The following is a 14,028-nucleotide window of genomic DNA, read 5'->3' as shown; positions in this document are numbered from 1 at the left end:
GCCAGAGTTGGTAAGACTTTTCCATTTAAGTGCCCACCATCCAATCTCTTCCCTATATCCCCATCACCAGGAGGGAGAATCAGGCTGTTGCAGTCTGGTTACTGGAGTAAAGAATCCATGCCTCATCTGATCAGCAAAGGAAAGAGGAGAAGGAGGCGCATGGCCCAGAAATGGCTTCTTAGCCTGACTTCTCTTCAACCATGGCCTTGGTAGAGATTAGCTTTAAATATGGTAGCTGGGCCAACTTCCCAAAATCTGTTGCCTCCCTGATAATAATAAAAGACAGGTGCATGTGTTAGTACAGAAACCACAATGACAACTGACCTGAGGTAAAACATTGGCCAATTACTATAGTGTAAATGCTCTCACCTTGGCTGACTTCAAGCTACTGATGCGACAATAGAGTTGGGAAGTGATGCACCCAGTTGGATCAGTGCTGATGTGATCTGGCTCCAGCAAAACACTGCCTTGATCCAAAGCTGGGCTGGATGCTGGGTAGCCTCTACAGCAAGCACACAATGTTTCCAAGGAGTTTGAAGTCTGGATTTAATAGACCAATCAACTAGGTAGGTTTGTAATTATGTAAAAGGGAGTAAGAGTTCAGGGTAGACAGGGTGCACACAGTCTAAAATAGCTTTATATATAGTCCTAAGTGTGCAAACTAGCAGGCATACAGAGATGCTTTTCAAAAAACGGCAGTTTCCTTTGACTGTAATGTCTCATGTGTGACATGTAATTAACCCTTTCACTGATTTTACATTGCCAGACCTCATTATCTTGGACTGGCATTGGTTTTGCTTCCTGGCACTGAAAGGTGTCATTTTTCCTGGCTTCTGGATGTCAGCACCTCCTCCTCATTTGGTGCTGTCATGAGCAGGCTCCTTTCTTCCATCTTTCAGACCCAGAGAGGCCAAGTCCACATGGTGGCCCATTAGACAGCTTTTACCTGAATGCACACTATTAGTCTCAATTGGAGGCTTTCCTTTATGCTTGTAAGGACCTATCTCAGTTCATGTAATTACGCTAAAAACCAAGATAGTCTTGTGGTTATCACCTCTGATAGGGGGGATGCCTTCGCAGATCTCAAGGTCTGTCTGGTTGGCTCTTCTCTCTTGCTCATCTGGAAAGTAGAGTGGCCAAAATCTTGGCTTCAGGGAGTGACTGACAATTTTGCTAACTTTGGCCATCTTTCCTCCTGATGTGACCATGTCACTAACCGTGGTTGGCTGTCATAAAAGGTGTTGTTGGCCACTAGGAGATGGAGTTAGGAAGTGTCAACGGTGTCGATCTACCACTCTCCTTAAGGCATGCAGCTGTCCTACTGATGGAAGGTCAGTGTCTTCACCTATAAAAATAGCACAATTAATTTATTCTTTTAATTTCCCTTGGGAGGCAGCAAAAGGAAAAGTTCACAAGATTCTCTTATGTTTGAAGATTTGTCCTAGTTTGGGGATATGTTGACTTCTGAATAAGAGGACTTATATTTCTGAAACAGCTACTTGTGTGTTAGTCACTGAGTCAAGAGTTTTATCTTATTTAAACCTCGTGACAACACTGTTAGGTAGATCCATGTTGTTCCTAGAAGAAGCTAAGATTGAGAGGACATTTAAGAAACTGACTTGCTTAAGAACATATTGCTTGCAAGTGGTGGAGCTGGGATTTGAAACTAGATCTGGCTACAGTGTTAATATATTATTAGTTCTCCCCTCCAAAAAGTTTATTAAAGTTTCAAGCATACAGAAGAGTTGAAAGAACTGTACAGTGAACACCCATGAACCCAACCTCTAGATGATACCATTAACATTTTACTTGTCACTATATGTCTGTCCATTGTGAATTCAAGTTATTTTCTGATGTATTTAAAATAAGTAGCAAGGGCAGGCTTTTGGAAGAGCAGTTAAGATGTGGCTTGAGGGGCTGGTGCTGTGGTGTAGCAAGTAAAAGCCACCACCTTCAGTGCTGGATCCCATGTGGGCGCTGGTTCGAGTCCTGGCTGCTCCACTTCCCAATCCAGCTCTCTGCTATGGCCTGGGAAAGCAGTAGAAGGTGGCCCAAATCCTTGGTAAAAGATGGCCCCGTGGGAGGCAGCAGTGATGACTCAAGCAGCTAGATCTCTACCAAGGGAGACCTAGATTGAGTTCCTGGCTGCCATTTTAAACCCAGCCCAGCCCTGGCTGTTGCAGGCATTTGGGGAGTGATCCAGTGAATGGAAGCTCTCTCTGTCTCTGTCTTTCTGCCTTTCCAATAAAATAAATACATAAATAAATACATAAATAAAATTAATAGTAAGTCATAGGCATTCAATGACACCCCTAAATACTTCAGCATGTATGCTGTTGATAAGTTTTCCATATTTGGATATGATTTTTCTTTTTTGTAAGATACATTTTACAAACAGTGAAATACATTTAAGTGAAGTGTATGTTCTTGAGTTTTGACAAATGTGCAAGGGTACATCAAAAAATTTGTGGGAAGTGGAATGGAAAGATAAGTGTATTGTGGTGTAGTTTTCTCATAATATGCATTGCCCATGTATATGTATATGTATATGTATATGTATATGTATATGTATATGAAGTGCTCTCATGTATACCTGGGTAACCCAGCTCCCTGTCAGGATACAGCCCATTACCACTACTTTGCCTCTCCAGACATTCTCTTCCCTACTCACCACCTCCGAGCCACTAGACAATCCCAGTATATATTTTTTTCTTTATGGTTTAGTTTTTATGCCATGCATTTAAAAAATCTTTTAAAGAATTATTTTATTTTATTTATTTGAAAGACAGAATTACAGAGAGAGGTAGAGCCAGAGAGAGAGGTCTTCCCTTCAGCTGGTTCCCTCCCCAAATGACTGCAATAGCCAGAGCTGATCTGATCTGGAGCCAGGAGCCAAGAGCTTCTTCCAGGTCTCCCACATGGGTGTAGGGGCCCAAGGGCTTGGGCCATCCCTCAATGCTTTCCCAGGCCACAGCACAGAGCTGGATCAGAAATGGAGTAGTCAGGACTCGAACCGGAACCCCATATGGGATGCTGGCGCTGCAGGCTGGGGCTTTAACCCCCTGTGCCACAGCCCCTATGCCATGCATTTTTGTTTTGTTTTGTTTACAAATTGCTACTTTTGGGGTCAGTGTTGTGGTATAGCACGTAAAGCTGCTGCCTATGACTCTGGCATCTCATATAGGCACTGGTTTGTGTCCTGGCTGCTCTAGTCCCAGTCCTGCTGCTTGCTAATGACTTGGGAAAAGCAGCGTAATATGGCCCTAGTGTTTCAACCCTTGGCACCCGTGTGGGAGACTCAGATGAAGCTTTTGGCTCCTGGCTTCTGACTGGCCCAACCCTGGCTGTTGCAGCCATCTGGGGAGTGAATCAGTGGATGGAAGCTCTCTTTCTCTCTAATTCTGTCTTTCAAATAAATAAATCTTAAAAAGTCACAAAAACAAATTGCCACTTGTCTTTGTTCTGCAATGAAAAATTAAAATGCATATCCATGTCACATGTACAGCAGAGATCCATTACTCCAAGACAGTTTCCCTACAGTGATGATATACTCTCTTACATAATGGTGTTTTTTGTTCCCAGATTGATGTTCCTTGTATGTATTAATCCAGACAGTATTTATTATGTATATGGTGGGCATGGGGCTTTCTCAGTGTAGGTCTCCTCTCCCTTGGTGACCATATCCTTATTCATGGCATTGCTTACCCATAGAAATAAGCATCTGACCACCAAGGGAGACAGATGCCCGAGGAGAGGCCCAGTGTGCTGGGGAAGGCTGAAAGAGGAGAGTGAGGAGAGGAGGGTTAAGGAAGGCTTTCTGAGGAAGTAACATTTGAGCCAACATCAGAAAGTTGACAAGCACGGGCCGGCACTGTGGCAAAGCAGGTAAAGCCACCACCTGCAGTGCCGGCATCACATATGGGCGCTGGTTCATGTCCCGACTGCTCCTCTTATGATCCAGCTCTCTGCTATGGCCTGGGAAAGCAGTAGAAGATGGCCCAAGTCCTTGGGCCCCTGCACTCACATGGGAGACCTGGAGGAAGCTCCTGGCTCCTGGCTTTGGATTGGCCCAGCTCCAGCTGTTGCAGCCATTTGAGGAGTGAACCAGCGGCTGGAAGACCTTTCTCTCTGTCTCTCCCTCTCTCTAACAATAACTCCACATCTCAAATAAACAAAATCTTTAAGGAAAGTAAAGTTGACAAGGAGATAACCAGGCAATGTTTTGGGGGCGATGTGAGAAGTGGGTCCCATCCTCTGTGTTGGGAAAGAGGACTTTGGAGAAGGCAGGTGTAGGTGTAGGCAGGAATGGAGGGGAGGATGAGTGGTGCATGAGGTGGGCGAGGCAGTAGGGACCACAGGAGCCAGGCCCTGAGTTCTAGTCTTTATCTTATGAACAAAGGGAAGCCGTTGTATGGTTTTAAGTAAAAGAATGACTTTGGCTTTTGATTATCCAAGCATTTGAGTTGGATGAAGAGGGAGACATGGAATGTATATTCTGGAGTCCTAGTTACAGTTAAGCACCATTGGTATGAAACTTTTAGATCTTAGGAGAACCGTAATTTACATTGTGAGTCCTACACAGATCTTTAGATTACTTGTGGTTTTTTCCCCCTCAGCGGTCTGACTGTCTGGACAAAAGCAGTGCTGGCTAATCAGGATCCTCTGGGCCTCTCTCTTGCCCTACCTTTCCTATTCTTACTGCCTCCATTTCTTTGTTTTCCTTGTTCTTTAACAAACTCCCCTTTACTGCCCACTCCTCCATGCAAAGAATCCTGGTCATCACCAGTGACTGGCTGGTTGCTTACTCCTGGGGTTGTCCAGCCCCCTTTGCTATCATTCTATAGATCCTCCTGGGTGTACCCTCACTCAGACTCTGGGATCTGATCACCACCTGTGTCCCAGTGCTGCAAAAAAACAAAACAAAACAAAACAAAACAAAAACAAAACAAAAACAAAAACAAAAAACCTCTCAGCTCGCTTCTGAGGATGAGACTTATACGTTTAACTGTTGGTTGGGCCTTTCTCCCCAGGGTCACCAAAAACTCAACATTTCTCCCTCAAAGTGAATTCCTCTCCACCTGAGTCTTGCTCCCTGTTCTGTCTTTCCTGAGCATTGCCAGTGTCCGTGAGTGCCACCACCACCCATATGTTGGAGCCAGAAATCTGAAAATCATTCTAGATGCTTTTATTTTTCTCCCTTCCTTCTAGTTAGCCACTAAGTCTTGTTGATTGTATTACTGAACACTCTCATAATCCATGCATTTTTCTGTCTTGGCTGTGTTATTTCATAACCTCCCATTCTCTGGTCCATGTGCTTTCCAAAGCTATGTCTCCTAACTGCTTCTTCCCATCCTACCTGTAATCTTGGTTCCCTCCAGTCTTCACCCTCCAGAGATTTTTATAAAATATAAATCTGTACAAACTCCTTGTTGAATTGCCATCACTCAGTTCAACTCTACTGCTTGACAATCTGGGTCATTTATGAATGAACCACCTCCAACTCCCACCTGCCACAGAAGCCAGATTTGCAGTTCCCCCAAAGTCCTTTAATTCCCTTTACATTGTATTCTTCCTGACTTCCAGACCTGTCTGCCTGGGTGCCTCTGCACTGCCTTCAGGACTCAACTCAAGCATTGCATCTTCCAGGGAGCCTTACCCGACACCCGCTCTGCCTTCCACCATAGTTAGACACCGTCCTCTCTGCTTCCACCTCCTGTGCCATCCTTGATGTCTCCTCCATCAGACTGTGAACTCCTTAGAGCAATGGTTCTCAAAAGATAAATCCTAGGTACCCTGGAGTCCTGGAAACCCTTTTAGAGTTGTGATCAATGTGCAAAACTATTTTTCTCGTAGCAGAAACCTACAACTGTCACAGCCATGACTAGTAGAAGAAACAATGAGGGAAGTAGTTAGGGAGACAACTCTGTCAGAGCAAGAGGCAACAATATAGCACAAACACACACCAGCAGTGAGGAATGATTAAGCCGCCTTTTCTCCTGAACATAGGCGACCGTGCTCAGGAGAAGGGTGGGAAGCAGCTCTACTTGGAGTGTTCAAAGGTGGGTTGAAGGGGAGCCAGGTTAGGTCCTGGGGTATGAAAGTGTGCAGACAACTCCGAAAACGTGAGGGCCACACTCTTAAAGACTGGGCACATGTCTGACTTGTCTTAGCACATACATAATGGATACTGGATAATTGTGGTATATATAAAGGAAGAAAAACAGCTTCCTGGCATTTTCTCGTTATGCTTATAAAAACCATTATGTTTGGATATACAGGGCTTCTCCCTCGGGTAGCAGAAGGCGGCTGGAGAGGGTAGGCGGGGCCCTGGCCCCAGCCCGCCCCTGGCCCTGCGACCCTCTTGGCAACAGTCAGCAGGTTCAATACGGACTGACAAGACGAAAAGGATTTTTTGTTGTTCTTAAATGAAATAGCAAGGAGCTCCTTGGGAGCATGTGTTTTGAGTAACCACAGGTAATGGATGCTATGAGTATAAATGGATTAACTACCTCAATCCTTACAGTCAGACTGGAAGCTGAGGGCAGGGACTCGTGCGTCAGGGTATGGATCCCAGCCGGAAATGAATTTGAAGCTTGTGCCACGAAAGGTTTGTCCTCGGGAGACAGGCCTGCCAGGACTCCCACTCAGACAGGTTGGGTCGGGGGGTGGGCTGCTTCTGGCCCCCACCCCGACCTTCCTTGCCTATGTTCCGCCCCGTCAGCTCTCACTGCTACAGCCGTGTTGGACCAGATGGTGAGGAAAGGCGTTACCGCCCCCGCTCCCCGAGGGGTTGCGCGGGCTGGGGCTGGGGTCTGGGCCTGGCCTGGTGCCCATCACTCGGCCCCATCATCAGGAAGCTGGGGGGGCAGAGCTGAGACCTTTTTCAGCCGTGTCTTTGGGGTACCCCGCCTCCCCCGTGGTCCCCCCACCGTCTTCAGCGGGACGGCTGACTCGAGGGCGCGGGAGGTGGTCGGAGGTCCCGGCCTCCGCCGCACGCAGGCGTCTTGGTAGTGGGGCAGCGTCACCGGGCGAAGCCGGCCCCTCCCCACCCGCTGATGGACCTCCTCCTAGAAGCCCCGTTTCACTTTGGTTATAAAACCATTCTTAACCATTCCACCAGCAAGCGTGTGTGGTTAGCATAGCACTAGTGATAGGATGGAGTTCAGGGTTCACAGACCAGGGGGCTGCCTTCTGTCCTCAGATAGTTTTCAGAAATGAAACACTTAGTACACAAAATTAAACATCATTTGAAAAAATCAAGACCTCTCACGTTTAAAAGAACCTGATTCCACAGATTCTGCTTGCAATAACCAGAAGATTGACCTTCCTGGTCCCACATTCCCACACAGCTCCAGGGGACTGAGCTGAGTAGTGGCACCTTCTTTAGATGGGGGCATCTATCACAGCCCCTTCTTGGTCCACTGACCAAGGTAGGCTAACTGGTAACAAACCAGCTCCAAATATATAATGACTCAAAGCTATAGACTTTTATTTCCCAAATGAGACTTCCTGATTGGTGGGGAGCTGTCTTCCAAACAGTGGTTCAGGGACCGGGGGGCCTTCCCTTCTTTGGTTTTTGCCATCTTCAATTTGTGGCTTCCAGTGTTGCTGTGCAGACGGAAAGGGCAAGGGAGAAGGTATGGGTAAGAAGGTGAAGTGCATCATTCTATGCACATCTCTGGGTTAGTGCTCAGTCACTTGGGTACATCTGCTTGCAGAAAGAGACTGGGACATGTTATCTAACAGTGGGCCCAGGAAGAAGAAGAATCAGGTTTGGTGAGCAGCCTGACCCAACTCATGTACTTCACCTGTTTGTTCACTTTAGGCACTTTTATTTTTAATTTGAGAGAGAGAGAGAAGGAGCCAAAGCTCAATCCAGGTCTCCTATGTGGGCAGCAAGAACCCAACTACTTGAGCCATCACTGTTGCCTCCCAGGGTGCTCATTAGCAAGAAATTGGAGTCAGGGGCCAGAGCCGGGAATCAAACCCAGGAACTGTGGTGTGGGATGTGAGTGCCTAACTGGTGGCTTGTTGTCTAGGCCAAATGCCCTGTAGACATTTAGTTTGCAGTTCCTGGTTTAACAGCAGTAGACCCTGGAGGGAAGGATACCTGTGTTCAAATTGCTGTAATACTGACTGCTGTGTACTCATGCCTAGAGCAATATCTGGCACACAGTAGGTGCTCAACAAATCTTTGACCCTTCCTTCTGCGCTAGATGATGATAACAGCTAATGTCTACTTAGTGCTTGTCATGTACTTAGCTCTCTTAGTAGGCTGGGTCCTAGCTCAGAAAGAAAAAGGTGCTAAAATTTGGACAGTGATTTGAGAGAAGGGCAAGCCTAAAGATTCTTTTCTTTTTTCTTCTTTCTCACTTTCAGTATTTTTTTTCTTTTGATCTCCCATCCATGTATTGATTAGAAAATGTAACATGTTTTCTTATTGGCTGACTGCTAGGGTGAAAAAAACAGCTATTTTCAACCTCTTGTAGTTTTGGCAGACATATACTTGCTACTTTAAGGTAAGATTTTCCTTCCTGTATGTAACAAATTCCAATTATATCAAACTCAGCTGTACCTCAAATGGATCGTGATCTGCCATCTTCTGTTTATCAAAAAAGTTAACATTATTCTTCAAAGACACCTTGATGTCTCTTAGTAGAACACAGCATGGCGGGCAGAAGTCTGATCCTTTTCCTATAGTTTGAGTTCTTGATTGTAGTACATTGGAAGAGATTTATTGGTTATTGTGACTTTTTGATTCATTTTGGGGCAGATGTGAGGCTAACTGGAAGGACTTCATTGTTTTCATAGGAATACAAGTAAGATCCTCCCGCTCTTGTTTTCCCTGGCACTGTATCTTTGGTAGTTATTATGGGACCAGACAACTTGACCACTTCACCCAGAGAAGTTTAGGGTGATAGCAGCAGCGTTGTGGGCAGCAGGAAGTGTGGTTACTTCTGCACAAAGCATGTGCTGTTACAGGACCATCAGGCTGCTGGAAACCCACCCTGCCTTTCTTGGGGGATGGGGGCTGCTGATGCTGCGGCGGCTGAGCTGCAAGTCTTGTTTCTCCCAGGCTCTGGTGGAATCCCCTTTGCTAGAAGAATATTCATAACAAGATGGGAAAATGCAATAAAAAGAGAGATGTATAAATATGTGGCTGAAAGAACTAGATTATTAAGATACTTCTGGAGGCATTGTGAGAGGAGAGGTGAGTATGGTTTGTGCTGGTAGTCGGGGACCTTGCGTGGGATGGGATGGAGAGGTCTGACTAGAGAGAATCTTCTAGCCATACTGTGTAACTCTGCAAAGCTTAAAGAAGGTAAATGGGAGTGAATAAAGACCTCAGTTAAACTCACCTATTTTACAACCTTTAGCTTATTTAAAGCAATTTCTTTTCCTCCTGTGTTTTAAAAGTTTCAATTTATGAATTTTTGTTACTTTTATGTCTTTACCCTTTTCCCAAATTTCATCATAATTTAAAAAGTTCTTATTTTCCTCTACTTGACCTGCCCCTCATCATGATTTCTTCAAAAGTGAAAATAATTTTTCTCCTGTTTGAATAATTTGTTGCAAGACAACCTTTTAATAATAATAAAGGAGGCTGGCGCTGTGGCTCACTAGGCTAATCCTCCGCCTTGTGGCGCCAGCACACTGGATTCTGTCCCGGTTGCTCCTCTTCCAGGCCAGCTCTCTGCTGTGGCCAGGGAGTGCAGTGGAGGATGGCCCAAGTGCTTGGGCCCTGCACCCCATGGGAGACCAGGAGAAGTACCTGGTTCCTGCCATTGGATCAGCGCGGTGTGCCGGCCCGCAGCGCGGCGGCCATTGGAGGGTGAACCAACGGCAAAGGAAGACCTTTCTCTCTGTCTCTCTTTCTCACTGTCCACTCTGCCTGTCAAAAAATAAATAAATAAAAAATAAAAAAATAATAATAAAGGAAAGTTTTGAAGGGAGAAAATCACCCAGAGATTCCGTGTTGTTTTTTTGTTTTGTTTTGTTTTGTTTGTTTGTTTTCTTTTAACAGGCATAGTGGACAGTGAGAGAGAGAGAGAGAGAGAGACAGAGAGAAAGGTCTTCCTTTTGCCGTTGGTTCACCCTCCAATTGCCGCCATGGCCAGTGCGCTGCGGCCGACGCATTGCACTGATCTGAAGCCAGGAACCAGCTGCTTCTCCTGGTCTCCCATGCAGGTGCAGGGCCCAAGGACCTAGGCCATCCTCCACTGTACTCCCTGGCCACAGCAGAGAGCTGGCCTGGAAGAGGGGCAACCGGGACAGAATCCAGCACCCCGACCGGGACTAGAACGTGGTGTGCCAGCGCCGTAGGCAGAGGATTAGCCTATTGAGCCAGGCACCGGCCAAGATTCTGTGTTTTAATGCCTCAACACTAAAATATCTATTTGGCTATTTAGTAGTATCATCAGATCTTCAGCCATCCATTCTACACCAGTGTTACTGGTCCAGACTGCTGATTACCAGACTGGTGAGCTCAGTATAGGAACTAGAAGTTTATAAGTTTTTTTTTAAAGATTTATTTTTGTTTATTTGAAAGGCAGAGTTACAGAGAGAAGTAGAGACAGAGAGAGAGAGAGGTCTTCCATCTACTGCTTCACTCCCCAGATGGCCGCAACAGCTGGAGCTGAGCTCATCTGAAGTCAGGAGCCAGGAGCTTCTTCTGGGTCTCCCACACAGGTACAGAGGCCCAAGGATTTGGGCCATCTTCTACTACTTCCCTAGCCATAGCAGAGAGTTGGATAGGAAGAGAAGCGGCCGGGACTTGAAGCGGTGCCCATACAGGATGCCGGCACTGCAGGTGGTGGCTTTACCTGCTATGCCACAGTGCTGGCCCCTAGGAACTTTTATGGTAATTACTATGGGCATTATCAGGACTTCCAAGGGTGTGAGCAGGGGACTTGCTCTGTAGAGCAGGAACTGACCCACTTTGGGTGTAACTGAACTCATGTGGCAGTTGCAGATGGCAGGAGCTGTGAAACCCCAAGAGGTAGGTGATGAGTTGGAAGGTAAAAAAACAAACAAGCAAGCAAACAAAAAAAGCACTAGTTCTTTCCCATGGATGGAGAGAGCTCTGCCTTAGTTGTTACTGCATTATCACTCACTATTCTGTTCACAGCTTAGCTGGAAGGAAATCCACCCCTACTCCCCACAACCTAACACAACTCTTGATGGGATTGGTGTCTTCTGTTTCATCCCCTCATCCGTTGTTTTTCCTGTGTACATGCCTTTTATAAATACATCTGTAACCATAATCCATCATAGTTTGTGAATCTTTAGATTCTGGTTCCTAGTTGACATATTAGGGGCAATTTTTGTGCTTTATGTATAGCCCGAGTTAAAGATTTAATAATCAGTTTTGTCTCCCAATTGTCTTTCATTTTTTTAAAAAATGAATGTTTAGCTCCTTCAGCTCCAGTTTTAGTGTTTATAATGTCCTAAGATTGTATTTTGGGGAATGGGAGGGTAACTCTAATCTATGCTACATTTTGCTGGTTCATTGTCATTCAACCAAAGACCTGCTAAAAAGTTCACTTGGCGTTACCTTTTCAGGATTCTGTTCTCTGTATTCCCAAGGGCTGCAGTGGATGTAGTCCTCAGCCTCTGCGTGTTCTCTGTTAGGTAAGATAAAATTCTTAGAGGTAACCAGCTCACCTGGTAGTCGAGACTGTAGGAGGTGAGCAGCCATCTGGCACAATGAACATCACCTCCTACCAGTAGGCTTCTCCCATGGCGGGCAGCCACATGGAGGGCCGTGGCTCTCATTCCCCCTGCCCCGCCCACTGCCCACCGGCCATCTGTCCCTCCTGCCCTCCAGGCTTGATTTTGGCTCTGCAGGCTGACTGATGCGATCGCTTCCGACTCACCTGTCCTCACCTTGCTCTTATTTTAAGAATCTTTCCCAAAGCTTGTAAGTGGCTCCGGATTACATTCAGTCAGTTTTGTGAATTCAGAATGACAAAGATGAGGGGAAGGGAGCATCTGTCATATTTTGTTCATATTCGCATAGCTCTACTTGCCCCTAGGAGTGGCTCATTACCTTGCAGGCTGATTTTTTTGCTAAAAACCAAAACAAGCAAGCAAAAGAAGGAAAAACCAACCCCTTACTGGAAAGAAGCTAACCCTGTTCACGCTGACAGGTCACCAACTTCAAACTTATCTCAAAGCAGCTTCAAAAAAGATGTTTAGGGGCCAGTGCTAGGGCTGGCGCCATGGCTCACTTGGTTAATCCTCCACCTGCAGTGCCAGCATCCCATGTGGGCTCCAGGTTCTAGTCCTGGTTTCTCCCCTTCCAGTCCAGCTCTCTGCTGTGGCCCAGGAAGGCAGTGGAGGATGGCCCAAGTGCTTGGGCCCCTGAACCCACATGGGAGACCAGGAGGAGGCACCTGACTCCTGGCTTCGGATCAGCGTAGCTCCAGCTGTAGCAGCCATTTGAGGGGTGAACCAACGGAAGGAAGACCTTTCTCTCTGTCTGTCTCTCTCTCTCTCTCTCTCACTGTCTAACTCTGTCAAAAAAAAAAAAAAAAGATGTTTAGGGGTTTAGGGGCCAGTGCTAAGGCGCAGTGGTTTAAGCTATGACCTGCAAATTCTGGCTGCTCCACTTCAGATTGAGTTCCATGCTAATGGCCTGGGAAAAGCAGTGGAAGATGGCCCAAGTATTTGGGCTCCTGCCACCCATGTGGGAGACCCCAAAGAAGCTCTGGCTCCTGGCTTTGGTCTGACCCAGCCCTAGTCTTTACAGCCATATGGAGAGTGAATCAATGGATGGAAGTTTTTTTTTTTTTTCTCTCCTTCTCTGTAACTCTACCTTTCAAATAAATAAGTAAATTTTTAAAAAAAGATGTTTAATCTTTTCTCAATTTAGTATTTTTAAAAAGATTTATTTATTTAAAAGGCAGAGTTACAGAGGCAGAGAGAGAGAGAGAGAGAGAGAGTGAGAGTGTTCCATCTGCCTGTTCACTCCCCAGATAGCTGCAATGGCTGGAGCTATGCTGATCCAGATCCAGGAGCCAGGAGCTTCATCTGGGTCCCTCATGTGGGTACAGGGGCCCAAGGACTTGGGCCATCTTCTACTGCTTTCCCAGGCCATAGCAGAGAGCTGGATCAGAAGAGGAGCAGCTGAGACTCAAACTGGCCGCCCACATGGGATGCTGGCACAGCAGATGGGGCTTTAACCTGCTGTGCCACAGTGCCGGCCCATCTCAATTTAGTATTAATAGACAATTTCTAGGACAGTCTTGTTGACTTCCAGCCTTTCAGATACAGCATGTCTTTAATAGTCAGTGGTGCTTGCAAGTGTGTGTAAATCCACTAAATATTGACAGAACAGGCATCATGTCTAAGTAAGATTTCCACAGAGGACCAATGGTGTTTTTAAAGACTGTGTGTGAGGATGTGATTTCATGAAGATAGCTACTTGAATACAGAAGATAAAGTACCCAGGCACAAGATAATGGTACAAAGGCTAAATATTAAAGGAATTCATCTCATTTTTATTCTTCCTGGACTTGGCTGTCAAAATCAACACCCCCTTCACTTTGGGCTGCACGGGGAATGGACTGCTGGGCTCCCTCTGCTCAGAACCTGCCTGAAAGAGCAGCAGCTCTCAGGGCCTGTGACTTGGGACCTCAAAGTCGCAGGATGACATTAGGTGTACCCCGGGGACTTCCGAGTTCTTCATTGTGACCAGATCAAGTCTTGGGGGATCATGCACCAAGAGAATCGTTACAACTTGTCATTTTGCTTCTGAAATACATTCATACCCACAAAACACAGTGGAAATGGTGGGTTAAAATTGTCTTTAAACTGTTCTTGCTTGAATTGCCTCCAACTGTAGAATGTCTTCGTGGAAGTACCCTGTGCCACCTAAGTTATAGTGAAAGTAATAGTTTCCGCTTCGTCTGTCAGTATTTACCATGCTCCTGACACTGTGCTGGGAGCCTGACATGCTTAGTGTGGCATTTAATCTTCGAAGTCATTTTATGAAGGAAGAAGTATAAGTAGTCACATCTTACAGGT

General features: G+C 46.0%; 1 protein-coding gene across 3 annotated transcripts in view; it reads left to right on the top strand.

Annotated features, from left to right (window-relative positions):
• Positions 1 to 14,028, top strand: part of KIAA1549L (KIAA1549 like) — a 312,534-nt gene that overhangs the window by 22,006 nt on the left and 276,500 nt on the right. The window lies entirely within an intron of this gene.

Source organism: Oryctolagus cuniculus, chromosome 1 (genome assembly GCF_051225735.1).
Source record: "Oryctolagus cuniculus isolate XC-2025 breed Fujian yellow rabbit chromosome 1, ASM5122573v1, whole genome shotgun sequence".
In the NCBI taxonomy this organism is placed as follows: domain Eukaryota; kingdom Metazoa; phylum Chordata; class Mammalia; order Lagomorpha; family Leporidae; genus Oryctolagus; species Oryctolagus cuniculus.
This window is presented reverse-complemented; position numbering and strand designations above follow the sequence as displayed.